Raw genomic sequence first — 15298 nt, forward strand, 5'->3', positions numbered from 1 at the left:
CAGCCAGTGAGCGGGAACCGGTCTGTATGTGGGATCCGAACCCTCGGCGGGAGCGCCACCGCACTCCCAAGCGGCGCACTGTAGCAGTGCGCCACCGGGTCGGCCCAGGATCCTTTCACTTCTAACACTGTCGGTGACTATACAAACTGCTTTACTGAAGGCTTGTTATGCTCAAGGCACTGTTCATTGGCACTAGATAAGGTATCCAAATCCCATTTTTATGTGTTGCCATGCATAGAGACATTTATCCTACTAAGCATTTATTAGCAAGGAAGCTACTACTATTATTAATGACAACAATGGCTAACATTTGTTGGGTGCTTACTTTGTGCCAGACAACAATTTGCCAACCACCTTCAACTTAAACTGTATCTTCTGGTATAACTCAATGTTTCTCAATAAAATAGTTGTATAAATTCCAGACATAACTTTAATGACACCCCCCTCATGCCTCACGAAAACCCTCACACTTCTCCATCTCATCCTCTCATAGTATATCACTACTTTTGTTAAATTGGTATTCAATGTCGTGAGTCATACATACTTAACCGTACGTATTGTCATGGCTGAGCCATACTGGGTAGTCAAATTCCTTTCTTATGCCATGTTTTGTTTTTTCTGAATTTAAAATTGCTTCCTTAAATTTCAGTTAGAGAACTAAAAATATCCTCTGGATAGAGACAGATCAAGGTTTTTTTGTTTGTGTGTTTTGAGCAGTTTCCTTTTTTGTGGAGACATCCTTCATGGAGCATTAAGTCCTCCAGCTTGAATCTGGACTTGTGCTCTCTGATACGACTGCCTAGTTTTGTGACCTTGCTGGGGAATTGAAGGATGCCAATTTGCAGAAACTGATGATATGATTCTAAAACTTACATGGGAATTCAAAGGATTTAGAATAGCCAAAACAATTGGAAGAAGAACAAAGTTGAAGTACTCACTACTTGATTTGAAGAATTATTACAATGCTAAAGTAATCAAGACATATGGTATTGATGTAAAGATAATACATACAGATCAAAGGAACAGTATAGAGTCCAGATACTAATTTTCATCAACACTGCCAATCTAATTCAATAAGGAAAAAAAAATCTTTACAACAAATGGTGCTAGAACAACTAAAATAGGAACAAACATGAACCACAAACCTCTACCTCAAACCATAAAATTTAACTGGAAATTAATCACAGACCTAAACATAAAAGCTAAAAGTATAAAGCTTCTACCAAAAAAAAAAAAAAAAAAAGGAAAAAAAAATCTTGATTATGGGGTATGTAAAGTTTTCATAGGGCACAAAAATTAGTTACCATAAAAGAAAAACAGATACATTCAAACTTTATGAAGATTAAAAACTTCTCATCTTCAAAAGGCATCACTATGAAAAAATATTTGCAAAGGACTTCTGTCTAGAATATATACAGAACTCAGACACATTTCACAAAAGAATACTAATTGCAACTAAACACATGGGGAAATGGTCAACATCATTAGTTACTAGGAAAGTGCTAATTAAAATCATAATATTACTACTAACTAACCAAAATGGCTAAAATTAAAAAGACTGAAAATACCAAGTATTGACAAGGATGAGGAGCAAATGAATTGTCTTATATTCCTGGTAGAAATATAAAGTTATATAGTCAATTGGGAAAAGAATTTGTCAGTTTTTTACAAAGATAAACATACAATTACCATATAACCCAGCAATTCTATTCCTATTTACCCAAGAGAAATGAAATGTATCCACAAAAAGATGTGCACATGAATGTTCAGAGCAGCATTATTCATAGTAGCCTGAAACTGGAAACAACTCCAATGTTCATTAGTGGATGAATGGATAAACAAAATATGGTATATTAATACAACATAATACTGCTCAGCAATAGAGAAAAACTGCTCATACATGAATGAACCTCAAAACCAAACTGGGCAAAAGAACTCAGACAGAAGAGTACTCACTATAGGACTCCAGATATATGAAGCTCTAGAACAAGCAAAATTAACCTACAGTGATAAAAACCCTGTGAGTGGCTGCTTGGGGCAGGTGGTAGGGATAGGGAAGTTGGCTGCAAGTGGGATAAGCATAAGGGAAATTTTTGGAATAATGAAAACAGCCTATATTTTTATTGGTGTGGTGGTTACATGGAGTATACATTTACCAAAATTCATTGAACTATATACTTAAAATGTATTCATTTTATTGTATGAAAATTATACCTTAATAAAGTTGAGCAAAAAAACCCAAAACCAAACCAAAACGAAACCCTACTGATTATGTATTTGCCATAAGGGAAATTCCTACAGACTAAATAAAAATTGCTAATGTACAAAACACAATCGCTAACAAAATCAAGTAAAACTATATACTTAAATGTTACTCTCAAGAGCTGCAGGTTTGAAAATTTAAAAAACAAAAACCCTACTTATAAATTATTCATAAACAGGCTGGCCAATTAGCTCAGCTGGTTAGAGTGCAGCCTTATACTGGCCAGCTACCAAAAAAAAAAAAAAAAAAAAAAAAACATAAGTAAAATAAGAATATATTACAATAAAATTTAAAATAGTATGAACTTAATCACAATGTAACACCATCTATGTTAGATGCATCTAAAATATCTACAAGGAAAGGCTGGCCTGTGGCTCACTTGGGAGAGTGTGGTGCTGATAATACCAAGGCCATGGGTTCAGATCCCTGGCTAGGGATGGCCGGTTAGCTCACCTGGGAGAGCGTGGTACAGAGAACACCAAGTCAAGGGTTAAGATCCCCTTACCTGTCATCTTTAAAATAAATAAAATAAAATAAAATATCTACAAGGAAATGGCTAGTTTTAAACATACATATCAGAGAAGAAAAACACTTAAAAATCCACAGGCTAAAGAGTCAATTCAGGAACTTAGAAAACAGAACAACAGAGTAAATCCAAAGAAGATAAGGGAAGGAAATAAAGAGAAGATCAGATACTAATTAAGCAGAAGAAAAAAAGCACAGGAGTAGGTGTTGGGAAGATAAAGAAAAATGATCAGGGCCCCTCAGATGTTCAGAATCTTGCCAAGCATTTGCTGTAAATATGCATGTGCACCCAGGTGTCCCTAACGACTTAAGTATAAATGATGAATGGCTCTGATCCACAGTGCCCACACCTTCCCTCCTGTCCCCGGGATGCCCCTGGGGGGGCCACAGGGAGGCCGTTACTTCTGCTGGAGGCTGTTGCTGCAAGCTGTTACTGCCAGTGCCCCCGAGAGGCTACCACCACTGCTGCTGCTGCTGCTAAGAACCGAGCTCATATCATCTGCCAATGGATCCCAGGACCTTTCCCAATAACCTCGCTTGTGGATCTGTGTGTGAGGAGTCTGGTGACCCAGTCTGTACAATGGGTTTGAAGGGTATATGGTAGCCCTGACAATATAAATGGAAACTTAGTATAATTAAAATAATGAAACATTTTTGGCTTTAGCTTAGCTATTGCCTCAGCCCGACAACTGGCCTATTTGTGTAGCTTGACGGCAGGGAAAAAAAGATTAATTCTTTGAAGAAAAAAATACTGATATATCTCCAGTCAAATCAAGGACAAAACAAAGCACAGTAAAACAACACTGGGAATAAAAAGGAGTGTGATTTCTAGATACTATAAATCATGAAAGAGTAACAGAAACAATTTTAAGACCAAAAATTCAAATCATAGATAAAATGAGAGAATTTCCTAGAAATAACATAATTGGAGGCTTCCAGTCAAGATGGCAGAATAGACAGTCCCCAGCGTCACTCTCTCCCACAAATCAACCAATTTACAATTATAAAAAAGCAACGACAGTGCAAAGTTAGGGCTCAGACCCTTCGAACACATTGTACAGACTGGGTCACAAACCCCTCACATGCCGGGCTGTGTTCTCAGACCCCTCACATGCAGGTCCATGCTAGGTAATTGGAAAAGATCCTGCGAGCCGTTGACAGACAAGACCATCCCGGGGATGGGGGGCACCATGGATCAGAGCCACTCATCCTTTATACTTAAGTCCATAACCCAAGACACCTGGGTGCACGTGCGCAATTACATTAGATAATAACCAAGGAACACCTGGGTGCACGTGGACATTTACATCAAATGCTCGGCAAGATTCTGAACATCTGAGGGGCCCTGACCATTTTCCTATATTTTCCCAACAGACAGGCAAGTGGGGCTACTAGAGCTCAGGGGAAGAGGAGGAGAGACCTACAGAGTGCACGAAGGTGGGAGAAGGCAGAGTAAAATGTGGGAGATGAGAGAAAGAAAAAACCACTCTGACCATTTCGAGCCTCAGCTGTGTCCTGGCTGGAGTTGCTGAATGCATGGAGCAGGAGCCAGCAAAAGCTGCAGCTGTGCCCTTCAGATGAAGTTGCTTGGAGGTGGGAGGGGAGAAGAGGGCCATGGTGGCCCCCAGATCAGCAAGACCACTAATAGGGTTCCCATGGACCCACACAGGAGCAAGGAGTCACAATAGCTGAAAAAAAGGAGCCACCTAGAGGCTGGTGAGTCATTGCAAGGGACTGGCTCACGGGCCCATCCCATGGGAAGTGTTTGCAGCAGGGGTGGTGGGGGAGAGGGGCCCACCAGGAGAACACTGGGGCACAGCAAGGACAGCTGATCTGCCCCCCAATCAGCAAAGGACCATTCAGAGGAGACTGGTCAGGAATACAGAATTGCAGAGGGGGCAGTTCAATGAAAAGTCTCAGGCCCAGACCAGAGTTTCTACATAACCCTGGTGCACCGGATATCTCGAGAGCTGGAAGTACCTACATAAAGTAAACCATTAAAACCTGAGCTGCACAAAATGCCCTCCCTAGGGAATCAGCAGCAAAACAGCAATTTAGCTCAACCACAGAGCTCAAGTACTGGTCCTCAAAGGAAGCTCCCCCATTATAAAAGTAAGCAAAGGACAAATTAGTTCTAGCAGAGTTTAAATGGTGGGAACAGCAAATAATACAAAATAGAAATGAAAGAAAAAACAAAGTATCTGCAACCAGAGACAAAGTTTCATATTAACTGGTAAAGGTCTCACTCATTTCACCAAAGAACACCTATAACACCTAGAAGGACCGGAAGTCCCCTGGGCTACCTAGCCAGAAAGAGGGGAGGGCTGGGAGCCTCAGCAATGCCCCTCCAACACCCGCAACCAATCCCAAAGGTGGGGGATGAGGACCTTGGCCATACCCCCCAAAACGTGTAGCTAGCCCAGCAGCGACCACCAAGCCACCACAGGAAGCTAGCTCTCCAGGCTCTCCCAGCTGAGGTAGTCGGGGGCCTCGGGCCTTGGCCACGCCCCCTCCGACACCTGCAGGCAGCCCAGAGGTAATTACAGAGCTGCCACAGTAAGTGCCCCAGGCCTCCTGAGCCACGGTGGTGGTGGAGGGGGCCCTCGGCCACACCCCCCAATACCCACAGCCAGCCCAGCAGCAATGACCAAGCCACCAATGGAAGCCCCCTGGTCTCCCCTGTGGGAATGAGGGGAGTGCCACAGGCCTTAATCCCACCTCTCCTCCTTCCTCTGTCTTCCATCCCATTTTCTTTCCCCTCTCCCCCTTCCTCCCAACTGCTCTGCAACAACATCATAGAATGTAAAAAACAATATTAATAAAATTACATTTTCTTTAAAAAAAAAATTTATCAAAAACTACCTAAGAAAAATAGAAAACCAGAATATTAAATAACTGATATAGCTGTTTAATTGTTTAAGGTTGTTTTCCCACATAAAATTTTTCATCAAGAACAAAAAACAGAAAAATCTTTTCAAGTTATTTTAGAAGTCTAGCACAAACTTGACAGAAAAATCAGAAAGGGACAATTATAAAAAAAAATTTGGACCAGCCCATGGCTCACTCAGGAGAGTGATAACACCAAGGCCATGGGTTCAGATTCCTATATAGGGATGGCCAGTTAGCTCACTTGGGAGAGCGTGGTGCTGACAACACCAAGTCAAGGGTTAAGATCCCCTTACCAGTCATCTTTAAAAAAAAAAAAATTCTAAGGCAATATCACCAATAAAAATATATGCAAAAAAATCTTAAAAAACATCACAAAACCTAAACTAGCAATATATATTATACATAATACAAAACATGATCAAGTAAGGTTTGTGCCAGTAATTCAAGGAAGGTTTAACATTAGACAATTTATTCATGAAACTCACCATGCTAAGATTAAAGAAAAACCTATGACCTGATATAGAAAAAGTACTTCATAAAATTCAATAGACACTCATGATTAAAAAGAAAATTTGTAGTAAATATATTGCTTTATAAACAGATATCTAGAAAACAGCCTACATATATAATTTAGGAATTTTAAAGTACTCCCTTTAAAATTAGGAAGACAATGATTTCTAATAATACCTTCCAGTCAATTCTTGAGATTTTAGTGGTTAAAGTTTCCCTTCTTATTTACAGATCAGGTGGTGTTTACCTTCTAAATGTTTCCTTAAGAAAGGCTCATGTAAAAAAAGATTTGAAAACCTCAATGTTCAAAACTACCAGTCAGTAGTCTTTATACCCAAAGGACAAAAAGATCCTTGGCTCACTCTTTCCTTGAGTAGTTTGCATGCAGTTCCTAGTCCTCTACTGCTTTCTAAAAGTGTTGAATGTTTCTGTTGTTCTGCCCCAACCTGATTTTCCTTCCCTTAGTATATGATCTTTTGAGTTTTACCAGGATATGTCTCAATGCTGGGCCAGCTTTCCCTAGAACATATGTTCTTTCAATATATTCAAATCTTTTTTTATTTAAGGAAAAGAAACACCTTGAATTATATATATTTTAAGATATTTGTTCTACTGCATTGTTTTGTTTTTCTTCTTTGAGGCTCCAGTTTTGTGTATTTTGGATCTCTCTTGGCTGTCTTTTATATATACCCTTATCTATAATTTACTTTTAAAAAATATCTGTTTTATTTACTTTTCTCATGTCTATCTTTTTTGTTTATTGTATTGTTAAAATTGTGGTAAATTTACATATCATAAAACTTCCTTTCTGTCCTTATGACCTTTGCCACAGTGTCTAGTCTCCCTTGTATACCTACAATTTAATCTTTGTTTCTGAAATGAGTTAATCTTTTTCTTCTCTTTTCTATTCTGCTGGTTCCCACTTCATATACTACTGATGTCTGGGCTGTCTCTTCCTTAAGTTTTTGTGTTTCCGCTTTTTAGTCCTTCTCCACAACTTTCATGCTTCGTTTTTATTTTTTAGTACAACTTTATTGAGATACAATTCACAAAGCATACAATTCATCCATATAAAGTGTATAATTCAGTGGCTCTTAGTGTATCCACAGAATTGTGCAACTTTCACCACAATCAATTTTAGAATATTTTCATTACCCCCAAAAGAAACCCTGTACGCCTTTAGCTGTGCTCCTCACCCCTCATTGTTCCCTGGCTTATGCAACAACTAATTTACTTTTTGTCTCTATAGATTTACCTATTCCAGACAATTTCAAATAAAGGGAATCATACAATATGTAGTCCTTCGTGACTGGTTTCCTTCATTTAGCATTATGGTTTTGAAGTTCATCCATGTTGAAGCATGTACAATACTTCATAACTTTTTATGGCCAAATATTATTCCATTTTATGGATATACCACATTTTAAAAAATGCATTCATGGGCTGGCCCGTGGCTCACTTGGGAGAGTGCGGTGCTGATAACACCAAGGCCCCGGGTTCGGATCCCATATAGGGATGGCCAGGTAGCTCACTGGCTGAGCGTGGTGCTGACAACACCAAGTCAAGGGTTAAGATCCCCTTACCGGTCATCTTTAAAAAAAAAAAACACTACTCTTTGTCTTAGCTACTTACTGTATTTTTATAACAGGAAACTGCTGCCACCTACTGGTGATGTTTATGACAAAGTTAATGGTGGGAGATTCAAATGCCAATCAAAATTTCGAAATTTTCGGGGGCCGGCCCTGTGGCTCACTTGGGAGAGTGCGGTGCTGATAACACCAAGGCCAAGGGTTCGGATCCCACATAGGGATGGCCGGTTAGCTCACTGGGTGAGCATGGTGCTGACAACACCAAGTCAAGGGTTAAGATCCCCTTACCGGCCATCTTAAAAAAAAAAAAAAAAAATTTCGAAATTTTCTTTTAAAGGAAGCAGCCATATGAATAGCTTGGTGATTATCTTTTCTGATTAACTCTCATTACTCTGGACAGTGTTTTCATTTTTTGGTTATTATGAATAATACTGCTATGAACGCATCAATTAGGGTTCATTCTAGGAATGCAAGAAATGATTCAATAAATAAATCTATAAACTTACCTAACCACATTAATAAATCAGGGTAAAAAAATCACAAAGGGGCTGTTGGGGTCTGGCATGAGGTATGAGAGCCACATGTCACACTGCCAAAAGAAGTTACTATATAATTCTTTCCCAGCAAATGCCTTATAGTATGTATATTTTTGTTGCTGCACAGTGTTTTTTTCATTTGTGTATGTTATTTTTTACCATACTTAATCTAAAATAAAAGCTGTTTATTTAACAACATAGAAAATTTCTTACCATAAATTGTTTAGGGAAAAGTATGCATGCATACAGAAGCATGCGTATATATATATCAAGTATCAAAGAATATACACTACAGTGTAAATAACAGCATAAAGTTTGTCAATATCTGATATCTTTCTTGTTTATCTGATTATCCTCCCACCACTAGATTATTCACTTCATCAATACAGACAAGGACTTTATCCTTTTCAATGCTGCATCCTCAGCGCTCAGAATAGTGCCTGGTACACAGTAGGGTTTCAAATAAATATTTAGTTAATGAAAATCAATTAGTTTTCCAGATCACTTTGTCTACTTAAACACTTCGGTAGCCTCTTGTTGCTCTCAGAACACAACATGCACTCCCTACCATGGACAAGTATAATTTAGTTCCACCTTCCCCTGACTTACTACTAAATTCCAGCTATGCTCATCTTTTCATTTCCAGCTCTTTCCTCTTCTGAGGCCTTTGTGCGTGCTGTTATTTCTCACTGGAGTGCTTTTTCTCCCATTCTGCCCATGGCTGAGCTCCCTTTAGTGAAACCTAGAAGTCATCCCCTCACATAATCTCAGAAACCCACCTAGCATATGTGTTTTTTTTAAAGCACTCATCACACGTGCAATTATTTCATCAATTTACTTTTTTTTTTTTTTTTTTTTTTTTTTTTTTTTTTTTTTTTTTTTTTTTTTTTTTTTTTTGCGAGGGGGAAGGTCTATCTTCCCCACTAGAATGTAAGGTCCATAGAGGTAGACTCTGTTTATCTTATTCATCAAAGTCCCCCGGTGTGCAGGAGAGCTCCTAGCACCACACTTAGATAATAAAAAATGAAATTATCTTTGAGTGGGTCAAATACAGGTAATTTTTTAAAGCAAATTTATATATTATCTGAAATTCTAAATAAGAATATAATCTGGGGGGAAAAAAGCTATTTTTCATTATGGAAAAAAGATCTCTCATAGCCCTAAGTAGAAGCAAGCTATAGTTTTTTTAAATGAAGAAAAAGTAGAAAAAATAAATAGAAATATATTTCCTGTAAGTCAAAACAAAAACACTCATATGACAAAGCATCCCTAATTAAAGCAGAAAATACTACAGAATGAGAAATGTACGATTTTCATAGAAATTAAAAAAATCATTTAAAAGTTTTGCCATGTACAGAAGTGTAAATATTTTCTGAAGTCAAGATAATCAAGCACAAAAGGAACAAAAACTAAGGCACCCACCTTCTCTCGGTGGCTGGTATCTGACCTGGCCCTACCAAAGCTTCACTCCGTACACCGCTACCTGAAGGTAAGACACTATACAGAATAGGCCCATTTTCCTGGTCTCCTTCACACCCAGCACTGCAAGATAAGCCGCCTCTGCAGGTGAGCCAGAGGAACCACCTCACGCAGAGCCTTCTCGGGGTGTCCCACAGCAATTGTGGGGAGACTGGGGGCCCCGCCCCTCCTTACCTCATGGTGCGTGGGGGAAGGGGACGTGCCCCTTCCCAGCAGGCGGCCCCTCGAGACCCCTCCCACCGGCGGAGGCCAGTGTGCCAGGGGCAGGTGGGTACAGGAGCCGGGTTCAGGGCGCGAGTGGGCGGTGCCTTTTGAAAGTAAACGAGGGGCCGACCCCGTGACTCACTCCGGGAGAGTGCGGCGCCCGCGGGTTCGGATCCTAAATAGGGATGTCGTGCCGAGGGTTGAGATACCCTTCCCGTTCAGAAAAATAAAAATAAAAATAAAAATAAAAATAAAAGCAGATCCGAGCGGGCGCAGTCGTCCTAGGCTTCACAGACCTCACACGGTAACCCCACTAGGAGGACGGTTTAAGTATTCCAATTTTCCTGTATCTTGCCCACAGGCACCCAGTAAGGATATCAGATTGCAAATCCTGGGTCTAATCGGAAATCCACGTTCTTATCACTACAGTGACCTCAGTTTATTCTAATTTACTGTCCCATCATCGTCTATGCAGCCTCGCCAGCTACAGTTTCATGGGGCTTTGTTTTTTAATTCACAAAAATAATAGCCTGACTGAATATGGTTTTAAATACTTCGTATATTCTCAGGAAATGCTGATACTAGCACCTGGGATAGGGATCCAGGTGCTTGTCCCTCCCACTAGGCCCTAACAAAACACCGAAAAACAGTAACAACAACAAAAACTAATAGAGCTGGGTGGGGGTAGGTGAAGTATTTGGCCTGACCTAAGAACATCTTTACTTCTGACTCAGTATGTTTTAACTAAGTAACCTAAAACACCCACATGAAATTCCTAGAGGAAAACCTAATTAGATCTTATAAATCAGTTTTTGTGTCGTATAGAACATATATAGTATAACTTGAACTCTTAAAGCAAATTATTTAAATTCATAATGAATTATGTGCCATTGAAAATAGTAAATTCACTTAGGGTATTTAGTATATTGAGTGGGAAAGAAAATGCCTTTTTTAAAAACATTTTTTGGGGATTATATCCATTGAGTAAAATGAATTACATCTATGTACTATAACTTCCGTTTAACTGTAGCTTGTTTACTTTTGTAATTGAAGCAACTGTACCTTGCTTCAATTTTTGAAGACTGTATTAACATACTCAAAATCCAATCTACTGTAAAAAGTACTTTTGATTAAAAGATTGATGTTTATAATCTTACACCTATCAACTTTTTTCTAGCTATGCTGTGTAAAAAGGTCAACAAATTCTTTGGAGTCCATACTTTTTATTTTCAAGATTATGCAAATTTTTGTGTTTATAATCTTACACCTATCAACTTTTTTCTAGCTAAAAAGGTCAACAAATTCTTTGGAGTCCATACTTTTTATTTTCAAGATTATGCAAATTTTTATTAGAATCATTTCAAAGTTCATATGGTGACTTTTAAAAACATGTATATAAAGTTAATGACCATTGTTCTGGTTTCTCATCAAACTGGGTTTATGAATTTGTGTTTTAGCATTAACTATCAGCCTGTAATAAAATGGTTACATCAAACTCATTACTATATTTATTATAAGGATTTTGTCTCTTACAAGAAAATCCTAAGAATGTATTTCTCTCAGGAACAATTATATTTTAAGATCCACTTTTGGATTCTTTTGATTATTACATACAACAAAAGAGAGCATGACATCTGATCCAAGCCAGAACAAAGATAATTTTTTATTGCTACCACCCCAAGATACACGAGGGTAGTTCAAAAAGTTCATGGAAAGATTCACATTATCTTTTAGTTCTATTTTTCCATAATCTTTCTGAAGTACCCTCCTATACCATCCCAAATGGTAGGGGATAAGTAGGGGATATCCACAGTGATGAGGTAGGTGCCTCAACTGGACAAAGTGGGAGTTGTGGGTCTTGAATATTCCTTTTCCTAATGAGGGAGAGGCGTGCATCAAACGTTCTAAACAGGGTCTATTTTACCATGCCAAGGAGGGTAGTATATCTTTATACAGAATATTAGCAAGATTGTTCTCCAATTAAATGTTATTAAAATCTTATCAAGAAAAACAGACAATACACCCCACACACGTTTCTTAGGATAAAATCAATTTAAAAACAAAAATGAAGAGCCAATTGAGTTAGTCAACAACAGCAAAAGTTGCTTCTTTGAAAAGACTAATAATAAAATAAGTAATCTTTTAGTAAAAATAAATAAGAAAAAATGGGAACAAAGAGGATATAACTACAAATACAGGGAAAAGATTTCTAAAATTATAAATTATCAATACAATTTATGCCAATAAATTTGAAAACTATAAAAATATAATTTACCAACATTGGTCTAAATGGAAGAAATATTTGAACAAAGCAATAACAATGGAAAAAAACTGAAAGAGTAGTAATAGCTCTACAACCTCTTCCAAAAGACCAGTCCCAGAAATTTCACTTTTTACTTATCAAATTACCAAAAATCCACAAGTTTCGCAATTCTACTGGGGAAGCTGTGAAAAGGAAAGGAAAAGACTAGAGACAAGAAGAGAATATTTACTATGTAGATAATAAAAGATTTATTGCTGGGGAGGAGGGAGAGGAAGGGGGAAAAGGAGGAATTGGTAAAGGGACATGAAAACCAACTACACTGTATACTGATAAATCAAAATAAAATAAAAAGATACATAGATACAAAAGATTTCTAAGCTACTTGTAATGTTCTATTACTCTGGACACACAGATATGCTTTTTAAAAAAAACCCACTACGTATTAATGGCATATTTCACAACAAAAATTTTAAAAGAAGAAACAGGGAGACATACCTATTATCCTAAAAGGAAAAACTCAAAAGAATGTCTCTTCTCAAATAAATCTATAAATTCAATGTGATCACAAACAGTATCCCAACAAGGTTTTCTATAGAACTCAAAAAGATGGTTCTTAATTTCATGTGAAAGAAAAGTGCAAAAGAAGAACCTGAGCTTATTTGTTTATTTATTTTTGGGGGCTGGCTGGTAAGGGGATCTGAACCCTGGACCTTGGTATTATAAAGCTATGGTAATTAAAACAGTATGGTAATAGCCAGGTGGGTCAAAGAAGAGAGTTCATATTCAATAAAAACACCAGCAAAGGGCACGACCTGGCTAAAAATGTTTAATACTGTTATTTACTAAGAAGGGTAAAAATTAAAATGAGACGTTATGACAAAATAAGATGAGTAAAATATTTTAAAAATACTGTTACCATCCAGTGCTGGCTAGCAGGGAGACAAAACACAACTTTTGAGAGAGTGAATATAAAAGGGTACAATCATTTGAGAGCAATTTAGCAGCTTTATTATCCAGTATTTTCATAAGACCTTAATTCTACAGAAATACTATCATGAGCTCCTGAAGTACTGTTTATAATATCAAAAAAGATTATCACTGCAGTGTTGTTAGTTATAGGGATATCTCGAAAATAACTGTCACTAATACAAGAATGAGACTCATTTGATAAATACGTGCAATTTTTATTTATTTATACTAAACAGATATTATACTATATTTAACACTATGTCTCAGGCAAATTTTTAGGTACTTTGCAGATTTTAATTCATTTAAGCAACTATGTTTGGTCTACAGGAAATGCTCATGATATATCTCTTTTTAAAGAGAATTAGAAAACACAAAATTTCAAACGTTCTCTTTTCTTCCTTAAAGTAATTGTTACAAGTCTGCGCTCGAACCAACTAAGCTAACTGGCCAGCCCCCTTAAAATAACTGTGTAGAAACACTGCCAACTTTTATTTTTTCTGGCCTGCGTTATTTATTGATGTATAGTTCTGGAAATATTGTTTACAGCTATCCATTTCTACAAGGCAGGTTTTCAACAGAAGAGTATTCTTACACTATTAAGAAACATTTGCTTTTCTATAAATCTCCTAGGTAGGATTACCACCAGTTTCACATCCTAGAATATTAAGTATCTCACACACACCCTTTTGCCTCTTAATACTTTTTTCAGGGGGACACAGGGCGCTGAGATCACTGATGTTACTACAATACCATACTCAGTACTGGTACAACACTTAGGTTTGGGATACATTTTCATAACCTAACCACGCTAATTTTATTTTACAGGGTTTGGGATACATTTTCATAACCTAACCACGCTAATTTTATTTTACAGGGAGAAAAGAGCAGTTTATTTAAGTTTACGGATTTCAAATATACAAGTGATGATTAAGAGAAACTTGAGAATTTTCAAACTGTCTTTTTCAAATTTTGAGGTTCATCAGCCACGTTCTCCCACGAAATGCTGCTCGGCGCCACCTTCGGACACTGTGCGACCAACCCACTGTAACATTCCTTACGCATTACTACAGTTCGCTGCCAAATGACCCTCGCTACGGCCAGATCTCTTCTACTTTAACAAGAAAATGTCACGCGCTGCCATGAAGTTTCTAAAGAAAGCAAGCTGAGTAGCCGGCTTCAGAGAGAACCCCAGGAAATGGTCTCCTAGCCAGTCCAAGCCCAACGAGGGGAACTCCAGCCAAGAACTGATTTTCCTATTCCCGAGGATGAGGCTGTCCTGACAGGCGACGCAAACGAAACGCTTAAGCCGCGCTGAACTCTCGGTGTCAGAGGGGCAAGACGAATTTCGAGGCCCTGTACCAGCTTGTAACACAATCCAGGTCCCGATGTCGGAGACACTGACACTGGCCACAGGTTGTAGAAGGTCGAGTCACCCGTAAAGCGGCCAAGCACACAGGGCTCGGGGCCACGCCGCCCGCTGCTACCTCACCCACCAGCCCAGGACGCGCCCGCGACGCCGAGCCCCGCGAGCTCGCCCGGGGGCCGGGCTCCTCCCAGCGGGATCCGCAACCAAGGCGCCCGGACGTGGGGAGGGGGCGTACCTGTGTTCGGCGCGGCCGCCGCCCCGGAGGACTTGCGATCACCGCCCAGCTTCCTTTCCATGCTGCTCCAGGGTGTCCGCTCCTTCCTGCCGGCCCTCGCGGCCCCCAGGCACACGTGCACCGAGCTGGGCGCCGGCCGCCCTCCCGCGGGCAACCCCTCCTCAGGAGAACGCCGTCCGCACGGCGGGGATCGGGCCTGGGGTCAACGGCGCGCCGCCGGGCTCCAGGCCTCGGAACCAGCGCCCGTCCCCTCAGGGTCACAGGCCACAACCAGCCGCGGGGAGCCCAGTCGCCTCAGGGAACATGTCGACTTTCTCGCTGACTGGCGCCAGCAACCGGAAGTAAAACCCCACAGCCGAAGGAGAAGGGGGAGGAAAGAAAAAAAGAGAGAGAGAAAGTGAAAACTGAACTGAGGCGTCCCCCAGGAGACTGGAACCAATCACGGGGGAGAAGCCAAGGCGCAGGCGCGG

General features: G+C 39.4%; 1 protein-coding gene across 1 annotated transcript in view; it reads right to left on the reverse strand.

Annotated features, from left to right (window-relative positions):
* FAM208B (family with sequence similarity 208, member B) overlaps positions 1-14965 on the reverse strand; it is a 67487-nt gene extending 52522 nt beyond the window's left edge. The window contains exon 1 of the mRNA XM_008569420.1: positions 14829-14965. The gene's annotated coding sequence lies outside the window, so the exon portion shown is untranslated. The remainder of the gene's footprint in view (positions 1-14828) is intronic.
* Positions 14966-15298: the final 333 nt, after the last annotated feature.

This window comes from Galeopterus variegatus, unplaced genomic scaffold (assembly GCF_000696425.1).
Source record: "Galeopterus variegatus unplaced genomic scaffold, G_variegatus-3.0.2 Scaffold493, whole genome shotgun sequence".
In the NCBI taxonomy this organism is placed as follows: domain Eukaryota; kingdom Metazoa; phylum Chordata; class Mammalia; order Dermoptera; family Cynocephalidae; genus Galeopterus; species Galeopterus variegatus.